Here is a 22031-nt window from a genome sequence, read left to right as displayed (position 1 = left end):
CTTCCCTCCCTCCCTTCTTCCCTCTTCCCCTTCTCTTCTCTTCTCTTCTCTTCTCTTCTCTTCTCTTCTCTTCTCTTCTCTTCTCTTCTCTTCTTTTCTCTTCTCTTCTCTTTCTATATTAACAGCAAAGTAGAGAAATATAGCAAGTAAGAGATAGAAAAAGAAGGAATTGTTAGAATGAACTATTTGAGGAGCACCTGGGTGGCTTAGTCAGTTAAGTGTCTTACTTTGGCTCAGATCAAGATTTCACGGCTTTTGAGCTTGAGCCCCACATCTAGCTCAAAACCTGAAGCCTGCTTCAGATTCTGTCTCCCTCTCTCTCTGCCCCTTCCCCACTGGCTCTCTCTCTCTCTCTTTCTAAAAAACAAATAAATGTTACAAAAAAAAATTTTAAAAGAATGAGCTGTAAGATGGCAATAAAGAAATGGGAATTAATGATAGTTTACAAAAAAAGAACCAGGGACCTTATGAGAAATTTTTATTAAAAAAAATTTTTTTTTAATGTTTATCTTTATTTTTGAGACAGAGAGAGAGCATGAGTGGGGGAGAGGCAGAGAGAGAGGGAGACACAGAATCAGAAGCAGGCTCCAGGCTCCGAGCCAGCAGCACAGGGCCCAAGGCGGGGCTCGAACCCCTCAACTGCCAGATCATGACCTGAGCTGAAGTTGGACACTCAACAGACTGAGCCACCCAGGCACCCCATGAGAGAGGTTTTTATTTTAAAGGAACAAGATTGTTCTTTAAACTGTACCGGTTTCTTTTTATTGAATCTGAATCCAGTATCTGAATCCAGGATCCAAGTGCATCCTGACCAAAGTTTCTCCTGTGTCTGGATCTCAGGGATTATTGCCTACATATGAATGCATTTCCTTGTTTGTTTATTAATAGTGCCTGTGATTTTTATTGTTTTTAATTTTTTTAATGTTTGTTTATTTTTGAGAGAGAGAGAAAGAGACAGAGTGTGAGTGGGGGAGGGGAAGAGAGCGAAGGAGACACAGAATCTGAAGCAGGCTTCAGGCTCTGAACGGTCAGTACAGAGCCCAACGTGGGGCCCGAACTCACAAACCATGAGATCATGACCTGAGCCAAAGTCAGATGCCTAACTGACTGAGCCACCCAGGCGCCTCAGTAGTGCCTATGATTTTTAAAATAAAAATTACCACTTACAGGATACCATGTGCCAGACACCTGACACATACAGTATCTCATTTGGTTCTCAGAGACAGGTTATGATTATCCCCCCCCCCCCATTTTACCAATAAGGAAAGTATGGTTCAGAGTTAAGCAGTTTTCCAGGACTCACAACTTTGAACAGATCTGGATTCAAATCCCAAGTATGGCTAATTCTAAGCCCTGTGCTCCTGTCACACTTCCTCTTTAAAATGAACTCCTCCCCCAAAATAAATAAAATGAAACCCTAATATTTGATAGGGTTTAAAAAAAAATTTCCCCATTTTCACAGATGAAATCACTTAAAGCAGTGGTTTTCTAAGTGTGATGCTCAGATCAACAGAATCAGCATCACCTGGTAACTTGTTAGAAATGCAAATTCTCTGACTATACCCCAGACTTAGTGAATCAGAAATCGTGGTCTGGGTGGGATGGACCCAGTAATTTGTGTTTTAACCAGACCTCCATGCCATTTGACTGCGCACATCCTATTGACTTTCCAGATGCCACTCCTGGAGAATGTTTCTCCCTCTTTTTCAGGATCCCCAGAAAAGCGACCAATGCATGGTGACCTGAAAACCTTCTGGGGGCTTTGCTTTGCCTGGTTTGAAATGGTGACACATAAGCTTACACTGGTTAAGTAAACAGGCAACATTGAACAACATTTAACCTGGATGTTGTGGTGGATTGCAAAAGGTCACTGTATTCTTTAGTTAACATTTGTAGTGTCTCCACGTCTGCTTTCTTCCAGAACAGGAAGCGGAAGTTCTAAACTACCGCCAGCTCTTGGTATTTCCGGCCTTGCTGAGACCAGAAAGCAGCGGAAGAGACAAATCTTTCTTGTGAGAGTTCCCATTTGATTTTCAAATCAAGGTGCACAGGATCAAAGGTCTCTTGAGTACAGATCAGCATCCCAAACTTTGATGCTTATCTAAATAAACAGCTTGGAACTCTGCTCTACTAGTTGTAACACAGGCAGGTGACTGAGATAAAGAGGTAAATCAGCTGCTAAGGAATGAGGGGAAATTCCCACCTAATAGCCAAAAGCAACAATATTTGAGCATGTGATTGCCTCTTTTTTTAATTTTCTAAGGTATGGTGATCAACACCTTTAATAAATTGAAGATGGAAGGTCTTAGGCCTCGAGTAAATTGGAGGAAAAATCGTTTCCACAAATGGATTCTTTCATTATGATAAAAAATTGCTGAAGATCTTTAGGGAGTTACCCTGCCAAGAATTTTGGCTGCAGTTGAACTAGTTAATATACTTTTGTTATATGATCTCTAAAATAACTTAAAGCGTATGGACATAGAAGAAACAGAAAAGATGATACCATGTTTTCTGTGTATTATTTAGCTTAGATTTTCTCTTGCAATGATATGTGATTTTTTTCTACAGGGAAAAATAATTATTCACACTACGAGAAATCAACAGAAATTTAGATTATTTTTAAAATAGTGAAACTTCTAGATGGAAACCTTGGAAGATAATTTGTGAATAAAAAAAGTGCATTTGGTGTGTCATTGGGCAAACTGATAAAACACATTCATCTTAAAAGGAGGTGAGGAATTTCTACTGTCCCCAGAGCTTCCCTTGGTAAGTTAGTCCTACTACTGTGAACAAACGAAATGAAACTAGAGGAGTATTTTAGTTATACTCATGGTTTAGCATCTTCAGAAACACTAGTCTGATACTTCTGTCTGTTGAGTTTTTAAGGGAATTAGTTTTCAATACCAGCCTTAAAATATCTGGGCTAAAATAATCACATTAGCCCTTGTTAAATGTACTCATAATCAAGTAACAAAACAATAGTGTTCTCCCTACTTTATACCTAAAGCTTGAAATTTCTAATCAGTGTTTCCACTTTGTTGTGTGACATTGCATTGCTTAGAGCTTCCTGAAATACTTGCATGCCATATACATTTCTAATCTATATAAAAGAACACTGATACATAAGCGATGTCTTTTCCTCTAGCTTAAAATAATAAGTCCGTTTCTGCACAATCTGAGAACACAGACAACTTGAATCTTGAATAAGAAGCTCTGGATTCTAAGTTGAGTCCTGCTGTGAAATTAATCTTTGCTTTAGATCTCCACCTTGTGGTTAAACGTTTAAAATGTAAATTCCTTTGGATTTTATGATCCTGGTTTATAGATTCTTTTAAGAAGGAAGTCAGGATGGACATTGTCTGAAAATACCTTAGTTGAGATGATGTGTGAAAATAACTGAGGCTTAGAATTGGGTACTTAAAAATTTATAATTCAGATTTAGCTTATTTCAGGATGATTTTTCCCACTGAGGCACTTGTTTGCCACTTTTTGTTCAGCTACCTTAAGAAGTTAGTTTTGGGTTTCTTAAGGATTGAAGAGGCTTTCAGGGGCCATCTTTTAAATTAGTTCTGGAATAGAAGGAGCCAATAAGGGGAACCACATTAGTAGTATCTTCCCACACCTTCAGTAGCCTCCAATGAGTGGATTAGATTAGAGATTACAACCTCAGAACGTTGGGGAGAAACATAAGAAGTACTCTAACGTGTGGTTTAACTTGGTCCAAGAAAGCAGACAGGTGACAACTTGAACATCCTGTGATTTCATTTTCTAAGTTTCCTCATCACAGCATAGAAAAGCTGTCAGGCATCCGCTGGGTGTATGGCAGCTCTCTATGCAGCTTGTAGACCACATCAGTCCAGCACAAAGTCCCACCAGGGGGAAGCCTGATGTACTCCGACTAGAGCTCTTTGGATTTACGTAAGGTTTGGTTTACAGAATTTGGCTAACAAAGTACAATTTTTATTATACTGACTTGTTTACATGTTATGCTTGACTCCTGTCTTTTTGTTTCACACTCCAAAGCAAATGATGACTCTACCTCAAAATCACACCCAGGATCTGACAACTCCCCTTCACGTGCATTGTTCATAGGATTCAGACTGAACCTGTTAGGATGTAAGTCAGATTCCCACTGCTCCTCTAGATAAAAACCTTCCATGACTCCCCTTTCATGCAGATTATTGAAGTGCCTTCCTGAGAACTCTCAACTTACAGAGCATGTAAACATGGAGTGATTGGGGTGCCTGAGTGGCTCAGTGCATTAGGCATCTGATTCTTGATTTCAGCTCAGGTCATGATCTCATGGTTTGTGGGATCAAGCTCCGTGTCAGGCTCTGCACTGACAGTGTGGAGCCTGCTTGGGATTCTCTCTCTCCCTCTCTCTCCCTGCCCTTCCCCTGCTTGCTCGCATGCATGCACATGTGTTCTTTCTCTCTCTCAAATAAGTAAATAAAACTTTATAAAAAAATCTTGGCCACATTTCCTATTATTTGTGTGCATTTGATTATCTGGACACTCTTATCTGAATATTTAAGACTGTTCATTCTAAAACTTCAAAAGCTTTTCTCCTTCTTTTTCTCTGACACTGTCTACCTGGTGACCTGAAAATTGAGTGTCTGTGGGCTTTCTTATCACACTCTTTCTTCTTTTTTTTTTTTCCTTTTGTAACCTGCTTCTCACCTCTCCTCGATCCCCAGCCTCCCACAGGTTCTCTAAGTGCTCACTGCAGATATGTCAGTGGGATGGGAGAGGAAGCTCTTCTCCCCTGACTGGTGACAGAGTCATGGTTTACAGCCCTGTTTCTCAGACTCTTATGCACATGTGAATCTCCTACTGGGCTTGATAAAAAGCAGATTGTGATTCAGGAGGTTGAGGGTGGGGCCTGAGACTCTGCATTGCTAATAACTCCCAGGTGATGCTGACACTGCCTGTCAGAAGGTCACAGTTGAGTGGCAAGAGATAGAGGAGTCCTCTGCTCATTCTTTAGCCTATTTCTGTCTGATGCTGGCGGCCTCTGTTGATATGGTGGTCTCTGCGTAGGGATTATTGGTGGCTTGTAAGGGTCATAATTTAGCTTCATTTTGGGTCCTTTGTTGCTGCCAGGAGTAAAAGTTTGAAACATTTTTCCAGGTTGGGCTGCCTAGGCAGCTCCCGGGGCTCCCGTCCCTTGGCTAATCTCTGTGTGACCCTCGTATGGAGCCAAGGGGATGATAGTACATATAAGAGGGATGATAGTACATATCCTCTAAGGACCATGGAGAACTGGGATTGGGAAGGGGTTGCCCCCATCCTTCTGCACACATTACAGAACAGTCTCATCAAACCTTGCAGATGTGGAGGTGCCTGGGTGGCTCAGTCGGTTGAGCGACCGACTTCGGTTCAGGTCATGATCTCATGGTTTGTGAGTTCGAGCCCCACGTCGGGATCTGTGCTGACAGCTCAGAGCCTGGAGCCTGCTTCGGATTCAGTGTCTCCCTCTCTCTCTGCCCCTCTGCCACTCATGCTCTGTCTCTCTCTGTGTCAGAAATAAATAAACATTAAAAAATAAATTAAAACCTTGCAGATGTGGAATCTCCTATCATGGGAACAGATATTAGGCAACACTTTATTCTTCCCCAGATTAGGGAAGAGACTATAAAGGCAAATATGCCACAGGCCTCTTCTCTGGTAATGGCCTGTCTCACCAAGCTTGTCCTCTGTACTGGGATGAATGTAGGCCTGTGGGCTCTGCAGCCCAGTGTGGGTATATCCAGGAAATAATGCCTACTCTCGTATAGGGATTTTCTTATAGCTTTCCTTTTGGAAGGAAAACCTCCCTGACCTCCTCCCCAAGAAGGTGGGGGACTGTCCCCCTTCTCACTAGACCCTCAAACCATGAATTATGACCTCTTCTGTCATCTTCTTATAGAATCTGGTAGTGCCTCCATCCTGCGGACTTTGCCTCCATTTTTGGATCTTCCTTTTCTCCTTGTTTCTCCCTGGCTTCAGCATAGACTCACAATTTAAAACTTTGATGGAGGGTGGAAGTCTCTTCCTAAGCATGGAGCCAGGGATGGGTAGGGAATGGTGGTCCATCTTCCTTGGTCCCTGCCCCAAAGACAAAACAACAACTCTCTCATATACTGGTCTTTTCCTCCTCTTTCTCCATATCTGAGACTTGAGCTCTGCCCTTCTTTCACTAACTCAGTCTCCACTGACATAGTGCCAACACCTGCCTTGGCTCAAACTCAAATATGTCTATCACCAGTTCCACCACATATCCATCACTTCTGCATCACCTCCTGCCCGACTCTCCATCTGCAGTGTTACCCTCAAGATTTTGCCCAGGTTACAGCCAGTTACATTCTGCCCTGAAACCTTTAATAGCTTCTCCCCTTACCCAAATCTAAAACAAAGCCTAGACTTTAAACCTATTCCTAAAGCTCTGTATATCCTTGCCCTACCCTGCCGTCTCTCCCTTCAGGGCTTTCATGCCATTCTATCAGGAGAAAGTGCTACACTTGAGAAAGTTGAAGACATGGGATTTAAAAATGATGACCACAGGGGCGCCCGGGTGGCTCAGTCGGTTAAGCATCTGACTTTGGCTCAGGTCATGATCTCACTGCTCATGAGTTCGAGCCCTGTGTTGGGCTCTGTGCTGACAGCTGAGCCTGGAACCTGCTTCACATACTGTGTCTCCCTCTCTCTCTACCCCTCTTCCGCTCACACTCTCTTTCCTTCAAAAGTAAATAAACGTTAAAAAAATTTTTTTGTAAATGATGACAACAGCCTTGTCTGAGGTTTGGTGGTAGCAGGGCTGACCTCAAATGCCAGTACTTCTGGGAACTTGCAACGTGGAGGCATGAAGTGCCTTTTACTCTCAGCTCTGGACTTAAGACTTAAGCAGTTTTGTGGGATGGGAAAGTCAGCTCTGCCAGGATATGGAATGTGAGCCCACATTCCATATCCTGGCACACTTGAATGAGTGAACTGAAACAACCCAGTTCTCTGCCTTTTCATTTCCTCCTCCTTTCCCAGGAGTGAGCCAGTAGAGATGGTTTGCGGTAGATAGGAAGGTAGGGTGGATATGAAAATGAGAGGCTCCAGAGCGTTATGTAATCTGTTAATGACACTGCAAAGAGCACAGACTCTAGGTAAAAATACTCACAGCCCTGTCATTTCAAAGCTCTGTAACTCTGGGCAAGTTCATGAACTTCCTTGGCCTTTTTTCCTTATCTGATAAATGGGACAAGTGGTGTTTATCTTTTATGGTTGTTAAACCACATATGTAAATATTAAATTAAATGCTCATATACTAATTATGGAAGTATCCCAAGTGTCCATTGATAGAAGGATGGATAAAGAAGATGTGCTACATATATACAGTGGAATATTACTCAGCCATAAAAAGGAATGAAATCTCTCCATTTGCAATGACATGGATGGAGCTAGAGGGTATTATGCTAAGTGAAATGGGTAAGTCAGAGAAAGGCAAATACTATATGATTTCAATCATATGTGGAATTTAAGAAACAAATGAACAAAGACAAAGACAAACCAAAAAACAGATCCTTAACTATGGAGAAAAAAACTGATGGTTACCAGAGAGTAGGTGGTGGGGAGTGGAATGGGTGAAATAGGTGAAGGTGATTAAGAGTACACGATAAGCGCTGAGTAATGTATACAATTGTTGAATCTCTATATTGTACACCTGAAACTAACATAACACTGCATGTTAATCATACTGGAATTAACTTTTAAAAAATGCTCATGTACTTAATACTGTCAGACCCATAGTGAGTACTCCATGAAAGGTAGACATTTAATATAGTAGTATTATTCTTACTGCCATTTTTATGACTTTGAAGGTTATATTTTATCCTTAAAGTCTAAGTGTCCATTAGACAGAATGCATTGAAGAGAGATCCCCTCTCCAAACAAAACAAAACAAAACAAAACAAAACAAAACAAAACAAAACAGTGATAAGTTCTATAATAGCTAGAGTTAATCATTAGAGTGATAAATTAGAGAGGGTATGCTGTTATATGGAAATAACCATATAGTAGCTAAAGCTGAAATGTTACTAATGTTAAGCTTAGACTTATTTACCACTTTGGATGATAGTCACAACAAACTTATGAATAAACCTGTAAAATTAGCAATAAAATAAAATGAATTTCATGTCTTTTTTCCAGATCTTGGGTATGATGCTTAACTTTTAAAAATTGAAACAAAAGTTGACTTCTGAAAGTCCATACGACCCATAGTTTTCAGCACCAATAAGCATTTGAATTAATACTAATACTGCCATTATAAAAACATTTTAGAGGCTATTTCAGATGAAGAGACTTTACAGTTTGCTCAGCAAATGTTTTTAACAACTATAAAAAGTTCCATCTTGATTTTCTCTAATTGGCATCCTTTCTTATTGTCAATGCAAATATTTTAACTTTTATAAAATATAATAAAAAGCCTCAAACAGGTGTGTAGTGTTTTCCATTTAGAGGGTAATAAAGGATTGCAAATATTAGACTGTTAATCTTTATATGCTCATGAGAGAATTATTGTGAAATCCGAAACTTAATTTCAGTTCTAGGCAGGATATCTTGAAGTTAAAAGTGAATTGCACTGGGTCAAAATGAGCATACACAGCCTTGAAGTAGGTTAAAAAAAAAACTATTGAGGCTCCTGGGTGGTTCAGTCAGTTGAGCATCCAACTCTTGATTTGGGCTCAGGTCATGATCTCACAGTTCATGGGTTTGAGCCCTGCACTGGGCTCCTCGCTGTCAGCAGATTGAGATTATCTCTGTCCCCTCTCTTTGCCTCTCCCTCTCTCCCTCTCTCTCACTCTCTCAAAATAAATAAATGAACTTAAAAAATATATTATGCAAAATTTTTCCTTGAACTTATATGTCTTACCAAACCATGGCTATAACAATAAAAACAACTGCTACTTATTGAGTAAAACGACATACTAGTTACTATATCAGGCATTTCAAATATACTTATCCATTTTACCTTCAAAATATATGCCATAAAGTAGCATCTCTGTCCCCATTTTATAGATAAGGACACTAAGGCTTTATAAGTTTCAGTAACTTGCCTAAAGTCACACGGCTTGTGAGTATCAACCTAAGATTCACACTACTGTTTGCAGTCTCAGTAAATGGAAAATATGGGCTTGATCTAGCTATGCCTGCAACTAGCTAAATATCTGTAAATTAGGCAGATAATGATAATTAGTGCTGGAAGAAATATCTGGTCTGAGTCCTCACTTTATACAGGGAAAGTGATAAACTCAAGGCCAGACAACTAATTTTTGGTAAAGCTTTTGATTGGAACACTGAAGACTTGCTTCATTTGGTGCTCTTTTCCACTGTTTTCCTTAGACAAAACAAGTCAGCAGCATGAGTAGGTCCATCACAGGACATGGCCTTTTCTTAAGTCAAGTTGAGCCAAGACTATGGATGTTCCCTGGCAATTACTTTCCCCCAGGACTTTAGGAATGTCTTATGTAATGTGTCCTCCTGAAAGTGGTCTGTAAGTCATGGAATGGAGTTGGATGGAATATTAGAATTCTACCGGACTCACTCATTCATTCTTGGATAAGGAAATTCTATCCAAATAGTTTTCTCTAAGGTCACACACCATTTGGCAGTAACAAGGCCTTGCCCATTCTACCACATTGCTTAAACGTTTGTATTGAGAAAGAGAGGGGGGAGAAAAGGAAGAAAAAGGATGGTTTATAGTTCCAGGGCATTTTTTCTTCTAAAGATATTATTATGAATTATTTTTTACAGTGGAAAATCCTTCTCTGAAGGGAATAATCCACCCCATTTGTATCTTTTTTGTTTTCCCTATTTTGAACCTAATGGATTCATCCTATACCTCAATATTTGTTCATGGAAACATGGATCATTATCCTGTAAATAATCCATGAAATTTTACATTCAAATCTTAATTGTCCAAACCTTTCTTTCTTCAAAAACTTGAGTATGTAAACCTGTGATAATAATAATTCACATGAATTAAGCAGAAATTTGCCAAGTGGTTTCCGAGTCAATGAGCATTACATATTAACAAGGTGCAAATCAGGTTAAACCAACAAGTCCACTTCTCCAGAGTCCAGCTTTGTTTACGCTTCCCTGTTGGCAAGAAAAGTGGAACAAAGCTGTGTTTCATATGTGTGAAGTAGCCAGACATTGTGAGTATGTGGTAATATGAGCCTTATCTCTCAGACCATTAGAGATTGGAATAAGCAAAGAAAAGGAAGCTGATAGAAATTGTTACGGTGATTTTGAATTCATTGTGAATACAGTTGTATAAGAGATCTTAGAACTTCTGCCAACTTATCTTGAGGCCACAAGTGGCAGCTGTAATTGATCATGCCAGTGGCCTGAACACAAGAACGCCCAGCTATAAGAAAACACAGGAAAACTCTGATTTAACAGATGAAGTAGAAAGTGATAATTCACATTGCCAAATAATTTTTCATTTTGTAAAAGATTATGATAATTGATTCCTAATAAGCTTTCTCAGGGTGGCTAATATATAATTTTTAGAAAATTAAAATTGTGCCTCACATGCAAGTGTAAAATGAACACCTTTTGAAGATTTCATTCACTCATTTATTAGCGAGGGAATTGGGAAGATGTTAAGACTGGGTCAAAGACGGGCGCCTGGGTGGCTCAGTCGATTGAACGTCCAACTCTTGATTTCAGTCCAGGTCATTATCTCACAGTTTTAAAAGTACGAGTCCTGCCTGGGCTGTGCACTGACAGTACAGAGCCTTCTTGAGATTCTCCCCTTTTCTGTGCCCCTCCCTCACTCGCACTTTCTGTCTCTCTCAAAACAAACAAACAAACAAACAAACAAACAAACAAACCTAAAAGAAAAAAGAAAAGACTGGTCAAAGAGCATTTGAAGACTTAACATACTTATAGGCAATTTAATAAATACATGTTAGGAAAGCATTACTGAACTAGATACAAAAAACTGGCTAATATCTTACAGGGAAATAACCATCACCTTTGGGATTATCAGTTTTGCAAAACACATTATTTGCATCTTTACTGGACAAAAGCCTATACATTTTATGATAACATCACAGGTCTGGGACCTGTAATCAGCAGTAAACAGTAAATTAAACAATGACATCTCCTACGTAATCCTCGGATGGGCTTTCAAGTGTATGATACCGACAGAACTTGCCATGTACATTTTTTTTTTCCTTTTTCCAGTTTTGGATACTTTCCGTTAAGAAGGCATTTAATTTTTAAAAATTAATTGTATGATATTTTTAGTAATCTAGACATGACATAAACATGTATATAATGATATGGAAAAGGAACTGAAATTATTAGATAAAATAAGAGTGTGTACAGAAGAATGGAAAGTATTTAGAGGAACCCTTTGAGATGAGACAACATGGACTGAAGACCCCCTTGGATTTACTACTACTATTTATCAAATGCTCACTGTGTGTCAGTCATAACTTTAGATGTTTTATAAGTACTGTACCTAATACTCCTATAATGACCCTGAAAATAACTCATATGGTAAGACAACTGATGATAAGAGAGCTGGACAACTTATCTGAGGTCATATAGCTAACTGGGTAGAAGAGCCCTGGTCTAAACCATCCATTTTTGTGTTCCAAGCTTCTGCTTTATAGAGGTTACTCTGTACTCTGCCACTTGTCAGCATTTCATTATGGGGGTAAAGATCTTAGCATTTTCCACATTTATTTTTAAGCACAAATACTGACTCTCAATACTTGTCTTGGTATGATACCTGGAGCTGATATTTAATGGAGATTTACTGATGGCCATTGGGCAAGTGCCTTATTCTTGCTTATTTAATCAACACAACACCTCCATGAGGGAGATTAAAAAGCACCTGTAGGGGGCATCTGGGTGGCTCAGTCGGTTGAGCATCCAACTTTGGCTCAGGTCATGATCTCATGGTTTATGAGTTTAAGCCTTGCATCGGGCTCACTACTTACTATCAGTGAAAAGCCTGCTTCTGATATTCTTTCTCCCCCTCTGTCTTTGCCCCTCCCCTGCTCGCTATCTTGCTGTCTCTCTCTCTCTCTCTCTCAAAAATAAACATTAGAAAAAAAAAAAAAGAGCTTAGGGTCTCCTGGGTGGCTTAGTCGGTTAAGCATCTGACTTCAGCTCAGGTTATGATCTCACAGTTCAGGGGTTAGAGCCCCAGGTAGGGCTTTGTGCTGACAGCTCGGAGCCTGGAGCTTGCTTCAGATTCCATGTCTCCCACTCTCTCTGCCCCTCCCGACTTGTGCGCACGCTCTCTCTCTCTCAAAAATAAACATTTAAAAAAAGATTTAAAAAAAAGAGCTCAGCCTTTTGAGCTAACTTATTAAACAACAAAAAAAAAGCACCCTTAGTTTACAGACAAAACACTATGATAGTTAACAAAATCACTATTTGTTCTAATTTAGGAATCTCCAAATGTCTGGTGGCATAGTGTATCTGCAAAATAGAGTGTCTTCCCCTTTCAGAGTTTATAATCCATGAGAGACTATGTAATGTAAGAACATATTGACATTTATAAAACTATGCAAATATTGAACAGAAACTTAGATTAAACAGAGATGTGAATCATGTACCATTAATAGCTTTCCTAAAGCACTGTGAACATATCATTGAGATAAATGCATCATTGGCAACTTCTAATTTTTTGAAAATTATTTTCTTGCTTTATTATTATGATAGTGCAGAGATTAGTTCAATAATTGGGACTTTCTGACTCCTGGCCCTCAATTCAGGAAGTGGTGTTATATATCCTAAAGTCCTTCCTTCCTTCTTTCTCCTCCTCCTCCTCCTCCTCCTTAATCTCTTGACAAGAAATTTGTTGGCAGGACAAAATACTTGAGAAACACAAATTTTTCAAATTCATATTTTGTTTTCTACTTTTTCTGTAGCTAATTATCCCCAATAGTTACCACAGAGTTAATCTGTTACTGTCCCCTTCCTGCATCTTGCCAGAAGAGAATGTTGGAACTCATGGATACAGATACATAGACACTTATGTTATCGTGGGAAGCCGAGCACATCTGATTGAAGATTTGTGGGGTTTAAATGAATGCATGCATTAATCACCTTGTCTGGCCTTTCTAACCCATTAACTGCAATCTACCTATCTATTCTATGTGTCTATTGGTGTGAGAATCTTACTGGATCAGTGCATTGGAGAATCACAGAATCAGGAAAGACCTTTAGGGATCATCATGTCCAAATTCTCTTTCAGTGAAGTTATCTCTTTTACAGCATCCCTGCCTTACAACTGTATAATCATAGGGAATTGTCTATGCCTCCTTAGATGCTTAATAACTAAGTGTGTTATTTTCTTGGGCTGCCATGACAAATTATCACAAACTGGGTGGCTTAAAACAACAGAAATTTCTTCTCCCATAGTTCTGGAGACTAGAATACTGAAATGAAGGTGTTGGCAAAGCCACACTTCCTGTGAAGTCTCTAGAGGAGGATCCCTCCTTGTTAACTTCAGTTTTTGGTCACTCCAGATATTCTTTAATTTGTGCAGCCTAACTCCAATCTCTGCTTCTGTTGGGGTCTCTCTTCTCATGGCTGTCTTCCCCTCTTATAAGGATACCAGTTATATTGGATTAAAGGCCAAACCTAAGGCCTCATCTTAATTTGGTTATATCTGCAAAGAGTCTGTTTCCAGATAGGGTCACACTATAGGTGCCAGGGGTTAGGACTTTAGCGTATCTTTTTTTTTTTTTTTTTTTTTTTTTGAGGGGAGTGGGGTCATGATTCAATCCATAACACAGTATAACTGAAAGAGGTAAATGATTTGCCTGGGTATGTCCCTTTACTCATGCTTCTGTTCTTGGCTTTTTGGCTAAGAATCCTTCACATCTATTCAGTCCTGAAGCCTAGCCCATCATTCTTTCATTGTGACCCTCTCCACACACCTGCCTGACCTGGTATTGCAGGGAGATCCCAAACCCACTCTTAACTCAACCATTACAAGAAGCTTGTTCTATTGTTGGGTAGGTTAAATTGCTAAAAGTTCTTTTTTATCTTTGGTACAAAATCTGAGTTAGTGTAGCTTCCAGCCTTTGGTTTTAATTTTTTTCCTGCAGTAACACACGAAACCAATACATGTATTCTTACAAATAATGCCATATTTTTATTACTGTAGTTTATAAAGAGATTTCATATTGCCAAATTAAATCTCAGTAGAAATTCTTGTAGATTAACAAAATGAATTGTCTATGGTCATATGACCTTTGAGCTGCAAAACTTGGATTCCTCAAAAGTCATCTGGCTCTAGGGCTGGCTCTTTATATTATGCCTTAATTGTAATTGTCTGCCTTACCACACTTTTAAAAATATTTGACCAAACATTTACATATCTTGCTTTCTAGTAGTGTCCTTCTTACTTTTATTCCCAAGATAAACTTTTGTATAAATACTCCAGGAGGTATATATGAGAATGTTCCTGACAGCACTATTCACGCTAGCAAAAACCTAGGAAAACCTAACATCCCATTGACAGGAGAGTGGACACTAGAGTATATTTATTCAATGGAATATTATTTAGCAGTCAAAATTATTGAACAATTGCAGTAAGGATGGATAATATGAATGTAATTTAAATGAAAAAATAAGTTCTAAAAGCATACATTAAATATGATACCCTTTTATAAAGTAAAACATAAAATTAAAACTATACTTTTAAGCTTACTTGAAGATGAGATCTAATTATGAAGGATGAAATGAAAGAATAGATAAACACAACATACAAGATGGTGGTTTAAGTTGAGTGCAACAGGGAAATGCCTGGTGATGACCACATACTGGTACCCAGTTACTACTTCTGTGTAACAAACCACCCAAAACTTAGTGTCATAAAACAACCATTTAATGATGTTCACAGAGTCTATGCATCAGAGATTGGGACGAGAAATGATGTGGATATTTTGGGTTTGCTTCGTAATGTCAGAGCCTCAATTGAGCAGACTGGAAGAATGGGCTGAGATTTTGGCAGTTGGGAACTGAAATAATCTGGGGATGTCTAGCTGTTGATGTTGGCTAATGGCTGGAACACCTAAATGTAGCGTCTCCACATGGATTCTCAGTGTGGGCTAATGTGCACTTCTTCACAGCATGATGGCTGCATCCCAAGAGCAAGCATCCTAAGGGAGAAAAGCAGATGTGTGTTATCACCTTTATGATCTAGTGTAGCTGCATAGTCCCTTTGGCCAAACATTATTGGTCAAGGCAGTTACATTGGTCTAGTTTCAAGAGGAGGATACCACTTTCACTGGCAGAATTTCAATACCATACTGTAAGGATGGGAGCTATCTTTGTGGCCGCCTGCCAGAGCCACCTTGTGGCCACTGACAGAAGTGGAAGTAAATTGTTGCCAAGTTCTTATTTTCTTTTAGGCTGGTGTGTTCATGGGATTTTGCTACATCATTAAAAACAGACAAGCAAATAATCAAACATAAAAATAAACAGTTAAGAACATTTGTGGATCAATAAGAGAATGTGTCTTAAACCAAGTATTATGATTACTATGTTTTTGTGCCTTTAAGTCAAATAAATAAATAAAAACAAACCTGATGGTTAATATTCATCTCCCTCATCTTGAATGCCCCAGATTTCTCACCATCTTGGTCATGCTCTTCTCAATGGTCTCCATTCAGTCAGCATTTCTGTTAAAGTGTCACATCAGAGGGCAAAGATGGATTCTATCTACAGCAAAATACAGTGGACTGTTTGCTCTTATGATCTGTATAGAATATTTCTATTAATGCTATAATTTACATTAACTTTTTTAGGAGCCATCTCACATCATTGGCTCATACTGACCTGAAGTCATTGAAAGCTTTGCATTGTTTTTTTCATGTCATGCCATACTGTACCATACCCTACCATACCATATTTTTCACATCATTGAATCCAGACTCTCTCATCTTGAATTTTAAATTATTTTCATGAATCTGAAGACATTTACATTTCTCTTTGTTAAAGTTTAAATATAGTGCTGCCAATCTGTTTGTTATACTTTTGAAATAAAGTAGAAACCCCATTGTATCATCTAGTGTCCTCACCAATTTTGTAACATTCACAAATTTGATGAGTATGCTGATTGTGTTTTGATCCAAGTTGATCAGAGCAGAGCAGAGAGTACAATCCTGATGGGTTTAGCATGACATGATTTGTTTTCAGTGAATCCAGGCTCTCTTTCTTTTTAAAGGGTAAATAATTCATTGACATATTTCTCATTTCAAGAAAAGGTAGATGTTATATTTGCCAGTCTATGGTTTTCAGAATCTGTTTGAATGGATTTCTTCATTCATTTGTTTACTCATTCATTCATGTTACAGACACTATACTATGTACCGGCAATAAAAAAAGTAAGATGTAGCCTTTGGTTTAAAGACCTCATATTTTGTTTCTCCTGCTCCCCACTCCTTTGAAAATCAGGGCTTCACATATCGTTTGGTCTTCTGGCATAACTCCATCGTTTCCCTTAAAGTACTTAAAATGGGTTCAGATTTATGAATGTTATATTGAGAAGACAAGGATAGGGTAAGAGGGCAGGAAATTGCTACCTTACTGAGGCAAGTCTTTGTGGAGGAGATGGAATTTCAGGAAGTCTTAAAACATTTGATGAATGTTGTTTAAATCTTGACTGAATTTTGTTAGATTTGACATAATACAGAAATACCGTAGAACTTTGAACTAATTATTAAATTTTCCTGAACCACATAGTAAGTGTAAACATTTTTAACATTGTTGGGATAAATCATAGATCTTGAGGACTGGCATGCATCTCACACTAAAACCAGTTTTCTTTTAAAAAGAATGAACCTTATTAAATTTCCCACTTAAAGTTTTATTTTGATATTCTGTATGTGCACATAATACTAGGCTAAAAAAGCTTCTGGAAACAATGCCTCAGGCATTGAAGAAACAAAGTTTATACATTTTATTGTAGAACCCACTTTTTTCTTCAAGGCAGTAACTTTTTACTGCCTGGTTGTGCTCCATTCTTTTGCTAATAAACCTATAGGGATAAGAAATTGAGATTTTTACTAGAAGTGAGCCAAGTATAACTCTTTCCCCAAACTTAGGTGTTAGCATTGTCATTTCACTACTAACATGGAATTCATTTTACCATTCAATTATTCTTTCAACCCTAAATTTGCCTATCGTGCAAGGTGTGTACATGTGTACATTTTGCTGCCATTTTCTTGCTTATCTGGCCCTTTCCCATTATCTAACAGTTTCTTCTTTCAGAGAGGACCAGGGAAGAAAAAAAGGTGGTCATGGTTCCCTTTCCTTATTTTTGTTGTTTCTCTTCTCAAAGGTAGTATTGGCCAAATTGAAGGTAGTAAGAAGCATTAGGTTTGTGACAAAGTGGTTTTTCTTAGGGCTTCTTAAAAGCAATTAGTCATTGAGAGATTCTTAAAGAGAAAGGAAATGGGGTAGGATAAAGAAGGTGGAAATGGTGAGGCTCTAGAAATTGTTGCCACAAATCCGACAACATTTCTTCAATTACTATGCTATTGAATAAAGTCCTGGGCTAACTTCTCTACCTCTGAAGAGAGTCTACTCTTCATGTCATTTTTTTCTGTTATTGTGGGGAAAGAGGGTGAGGGGACGTGGGGAGCAGAGGCAAGGCCAGGAGGAATGTGGGAGAAGGAAAGGATAAAATGGAAGTAGGGATAGGAAGAGGAGGTAGAGGTAGGATGCCATGTATATCTGTAGGAATTAAAATGAGATTTCTCATTAAATTCCAAACTTGAAGGCAATTTGGGGGAATATATTGATGAGTCTGGCCAATACCATGCCACATTTTGGTGTTGAGTATTGTAAGGCAACTTTAGAACTTCTGAAATTCTTTGATCGAGAAGGAAGATGGACAATGACTTTGAAATGGCTACTTTATTTGATCAGTGGAAAGATGAGCAGAGAAAAGTAGGTCATACTGGCAAATTATGATCCATTGATTAATACATTATCGTTTACTAAAATTAAATATGTATTTTCTTTTTGGACATAGCATGAGCTTAAAAACTTGAAAGACGACATTGGCCTTTTAGAAAGCCTCTTCTGGAAGTTGATACATACATTGACTGTTAATATACTAACTAAGGTAAAATTATGGTGGTAAAGTTTCGTTTTTATAACTTATTCTTTTCAAGAGATTCCTCATCTGTTGCCTTTTAGCATATTCATTATTTGTGGTTAACTTTCCTATCCCATGTTTTTATCCTTACTTTATTTAGTCTCTAACTTACCCTCAGAAGCCTCCCATTGTTGACTGAGGTTTTTAAGACAAGAAACAATTATTTTGTTTCCAAAGGAAATTAATATAAAGGGGTCTCCTATCTTACCAATCTACTTTAGCCCTTTTCCAGATAATGAATCATTTGAGAATCTGTTCAAAGTACCAGCCTTCCCCTCTTAAAAAAAATATGTGTGTATATATATATATATACACATACACACACACACACACACACACACACATACATACATACACTCAATTTTGCATACAATTCCCAGGCGATAAAATTTCCTTAAAGGTACAGCGATCCCAGCTTAATACACTTTATTTGGGATGCGGGGCAGCAAGGGTAAGAGTGAATTATATTGTTTGGGACTAGACATGGAGATAGATCTGGTACAGGAACAGCAGCAGACAGGTGTTGTACATCTTTGCACAGAATATCTCTTGATAGTGTGGGAGCTTCTTTAATTAAAATATCATGAGAACAGCTGGCCACCAGCTAGCACTGGCAACACAACAAGAATGTCAATAAATGCATCACAGAAGAAAACTTACAGGCACAGCTGTTTCTAATGGAGACTTTGGGTCTGTAGCCCTACAGACAAGAACTTCAACTTTTCCATTCTGCTCACACTTGCTGTTGCATCTTTAATGTTGAAAATAACTGAGAACTTCCCCAGAATTGTTAAAAATACCACCGAGGGCATTCAGGCTTTGTAAAACGCTGGAAAAGTAGTTAATTCCAGACAACTCTTCACATGTCTCATTGTGAGTCACTGAGAAAACAAAAAAATGAGCCCCAGGACTCATGACTCGGTTGTCTCCTTTAACTAGTAGACCGCAATCCCATTGGCAACATGAGAGGGCTTGGTTCCAGGATGCAATGCCCAAAGTGGAGGGCAGGGAGCACTGGTGAGCATGTAATGGTAGCTCCTGAGGCGAACGCACAATACAATGCATCCAGATGGGTCAGGAATGAGCTCTGGACAAGTCAGAACACGGGACTTCTGGTTTTATTTCCCACATTTGGCAGTCCCCTTTCTCTCCTCTCAGTCTCCTTCGCTTTAAAATGGAACTAATGTCAGAGTGAAGGAAGAGAGTACAGATTAAAGCATTTTGAAACCTGCAAATCCTTAATCTCATGGAAGGCGTTATAATTTCTCCACTTTCACATAAGTGGAAAATGATGGTAAATAACATAAATCCCGCTAGTACCTTTTCTACCATTGGTAACCCACTTTAAAGTCAGCAGCAGCTCTAAAGCAGGCAAAATAGGGGAGCTTATATACAGCAATCCCTCCATATCCTTGGTTTTGAAACTGCTTTCTGCAGTTTCAGTTACGAATAGTCACCTGTGGTTTGGAATCAGGTAATCTTCCTTCTGAGGAATCCTTAGGTCAATAGCAGCCTTGTGCTAGGTGACAATGCCTGCTGTCATTTCCCTCACTCCATCTTATCACGTAGACATTTTATCATCATACATCTTCAAAAGAAGAGTGAGTACAGTACGGTAACAGATTTTGAGAGAGAGACCACATTCACATAACTTTTATTGCAATAAATTATTATGCTTGTTCTGTTTTATTATTATTGTTAATCTCTTACTGTGCCTCATTTATAAATTCAACTTTATCATAGGTAGCTAGGATAGGAAAAAACATAGTATATATTGGGCTTGATACTGTTGATGATTTCAGGCATTCACTGGGGGTCTTGGAGCACATTCCAAGGAGGGACCACTGTATACATATTCTTATTCTGGTGGGAAAACAAAGGTTTGGAAATTTAAATGAATAGTGTAATTACAACACATTTCCTTGATTTTCTTCTCAAAATGGATGTTCTACATATGTAGAACATAATTTGTTCTACAGTCCTGATTAAAAAGATGGGGCAACTGGGTGGCTCAGTAGGTTAAGCTTCTGACTTCAGCTCAGGTCATGGTCTTGCAGTTCATGGGTTTTGAGTCTGGGACAGGCTGTGTGCCGACACCTTGGAGCCTGTAGACTGCTTTGGATTTCGTATCTCCTTCACTCTCTGTCCCTCCTCTGCTCTTGCTCTGTCTCTCACTCTAGCAAAAAAAAAAAAAAAAAAAAAAAAAAAAAAAAAAAGTAAGCATTAAAAAAGAAAAAAAAAAAAGAAGTTAGCAATTTACCTAAACGGAAAAGGAAAAAAGGAAGAGAATGAAATTTTTGAAAGCCCTTTATGTGCCAGACACGTCACATATTTTATCTCATATAATCCCTTACAACAACACAGGAAGAAAGTAGAGTGTTTCTTATTTTACAGATGAGAAAACTGCAGCTTGGTGACATCAGGTGGCTTTCTTACCACTCAGCTGGGTATCAAATCTAGGATTTAAGTCCAAGTCTGTCCAACTCCAAAGCATATGTTCTCCTACATACCATACCACATTCCACCTTGAGCATTTTATTGTGAAATAAGGATTTATTTCATTAAACATAGTAAAGGAAATAGGCCAATTCATTTACTCATTCAACAAGCCTTTCTTAAATATGTATTATATATACAACACTGAGCTAAGTGCTAGAGACACAAAGATGCAATAAGAGAGCCCTTGTTCACAACAAAACCTTCTTTTTTAAAGGTGTTTATTTATTTTTGGAAGAGACAGAAAGAGAGAGAGAGAGAGAGAGAGAGAGAGCGAGCACAAGCAGGGGAGGGGTGGAGAGAGAGGGAGACACAGAATCTGAAGAAGGCTCCAGGCCCCGAACTGTTAGCCCAGAGCCCAAAGTGGGGCTTGTACTCGTGAGCCAAAGTCAGATGCTTAACCAACTGAGCTACCCAGACGCCCAACAAAATCTTCTTGAATTCATCTACATTTATCAAAAAAGAGAAACTCATTTAAAAAAATGGAAGCAAATCCCAAGCAGATTCAAATCTAACAAAGAGCTTTATTTTATTAAGCCTCTCAGTATATTAACATAGGATCATCTAAAACTAAGTGTCTACAAAGATCTTGAGATCCCCATCTCCAAACCTCATGCCACATCTGAAGTTTTAACTGGAACAAGTTCATACACCCCAATGGTCAAAAGAGAGGCATAGTTGTCTATTCTGTGAGCTACTCAAATTTCAGAGCTACCTAGTTAGCAGAAGCCAAGAGAGTCTTGGATGATTAGGTTCAGGGTCAATAAAGTAAGATTAAGATGTCCCTGAATTTTGAACCACTAGGCTGTGAGACAATGTCTTATCATGTCGGTAGAGTTATAGTTTAAAAAGTATTTATTTTGGTGTTGATTGTGATTACCATCACTGCCTAGACACTTTGGACTTTGTTTCAGAAGGAATTCCAAATATTACTTATAAGAAGCAAGCCCCAATCTCTTAATGACAAAATGTATCCCCAGTGACTGTGAATAGGGTAAAATGGCAAAACAGATACAATGCTTTTTACTTGAGGGATCTGCCAGCAGAGGGCAATGTTAGTTCTCACACTTTTCCTAATACCTCTTCTGATCCTAAACTATTAAGAATAAAATACCTATTTAGTAGAAATCTCGGGTTGTAATTTGTTGTTGTTGTTGTTGTTCCACGCAAATAAGACTAGTCACATAGTAGAAGCAAAGATAAGACATAATGTTGATTATTAAAACTCCAACATCTCTGATAAGAATTAATGAAAACTCTAGAACACTCACGAAAGCTCTACATTTTTGTTGCTTATAATGTGAATGGGAGGTTACCATCTCTTCATGGTATTTTCCTGGTGTCTAACATAGAGAAGGTTCTCCGC

At 38.6% G+C, this 22031-nt stretch overlaps 1 protein-coding gene across 1 annotated transcript in view; it reads left to right on the top strand.

The window, feature by feature from the left end:
• Positions 1–1834, top strand: part of LOC109495616 (proline-rich receptor-like protein kinase PERK2) — a 315475-nt gene extending 313641 nt beyond the window's left edge. Inside the window, exon 9 of the mRNA XM_023247452.2 lies at positions 1711–1834. The gene's annotated coding sequence lies outside the window, so the exon portion shown is untranslated. The remainder of the gene's footprint in view (positions 1–1710) is intronic.
• Positions 1835–22031: the final 20197 nt, after the last annotated feature.

Source organism: Felis catus, chromosome F1, assembly GCF_018350175.1.
Source record: "Felis catus isolate Fca126 chromosome F1, F.catus_Fca126_mat1.0, whole genome shotgun sequence".
Lineage (NCBI taxonomy): Eukaryota > Metazoa > Chordata > Mammalia > Carnivora > Felidae > Felis > Felis catus.
Note: the sequence above shows the minus strand (reverse complement) of the source record. Positions and strands in the feature narration are given on the sequence as shown.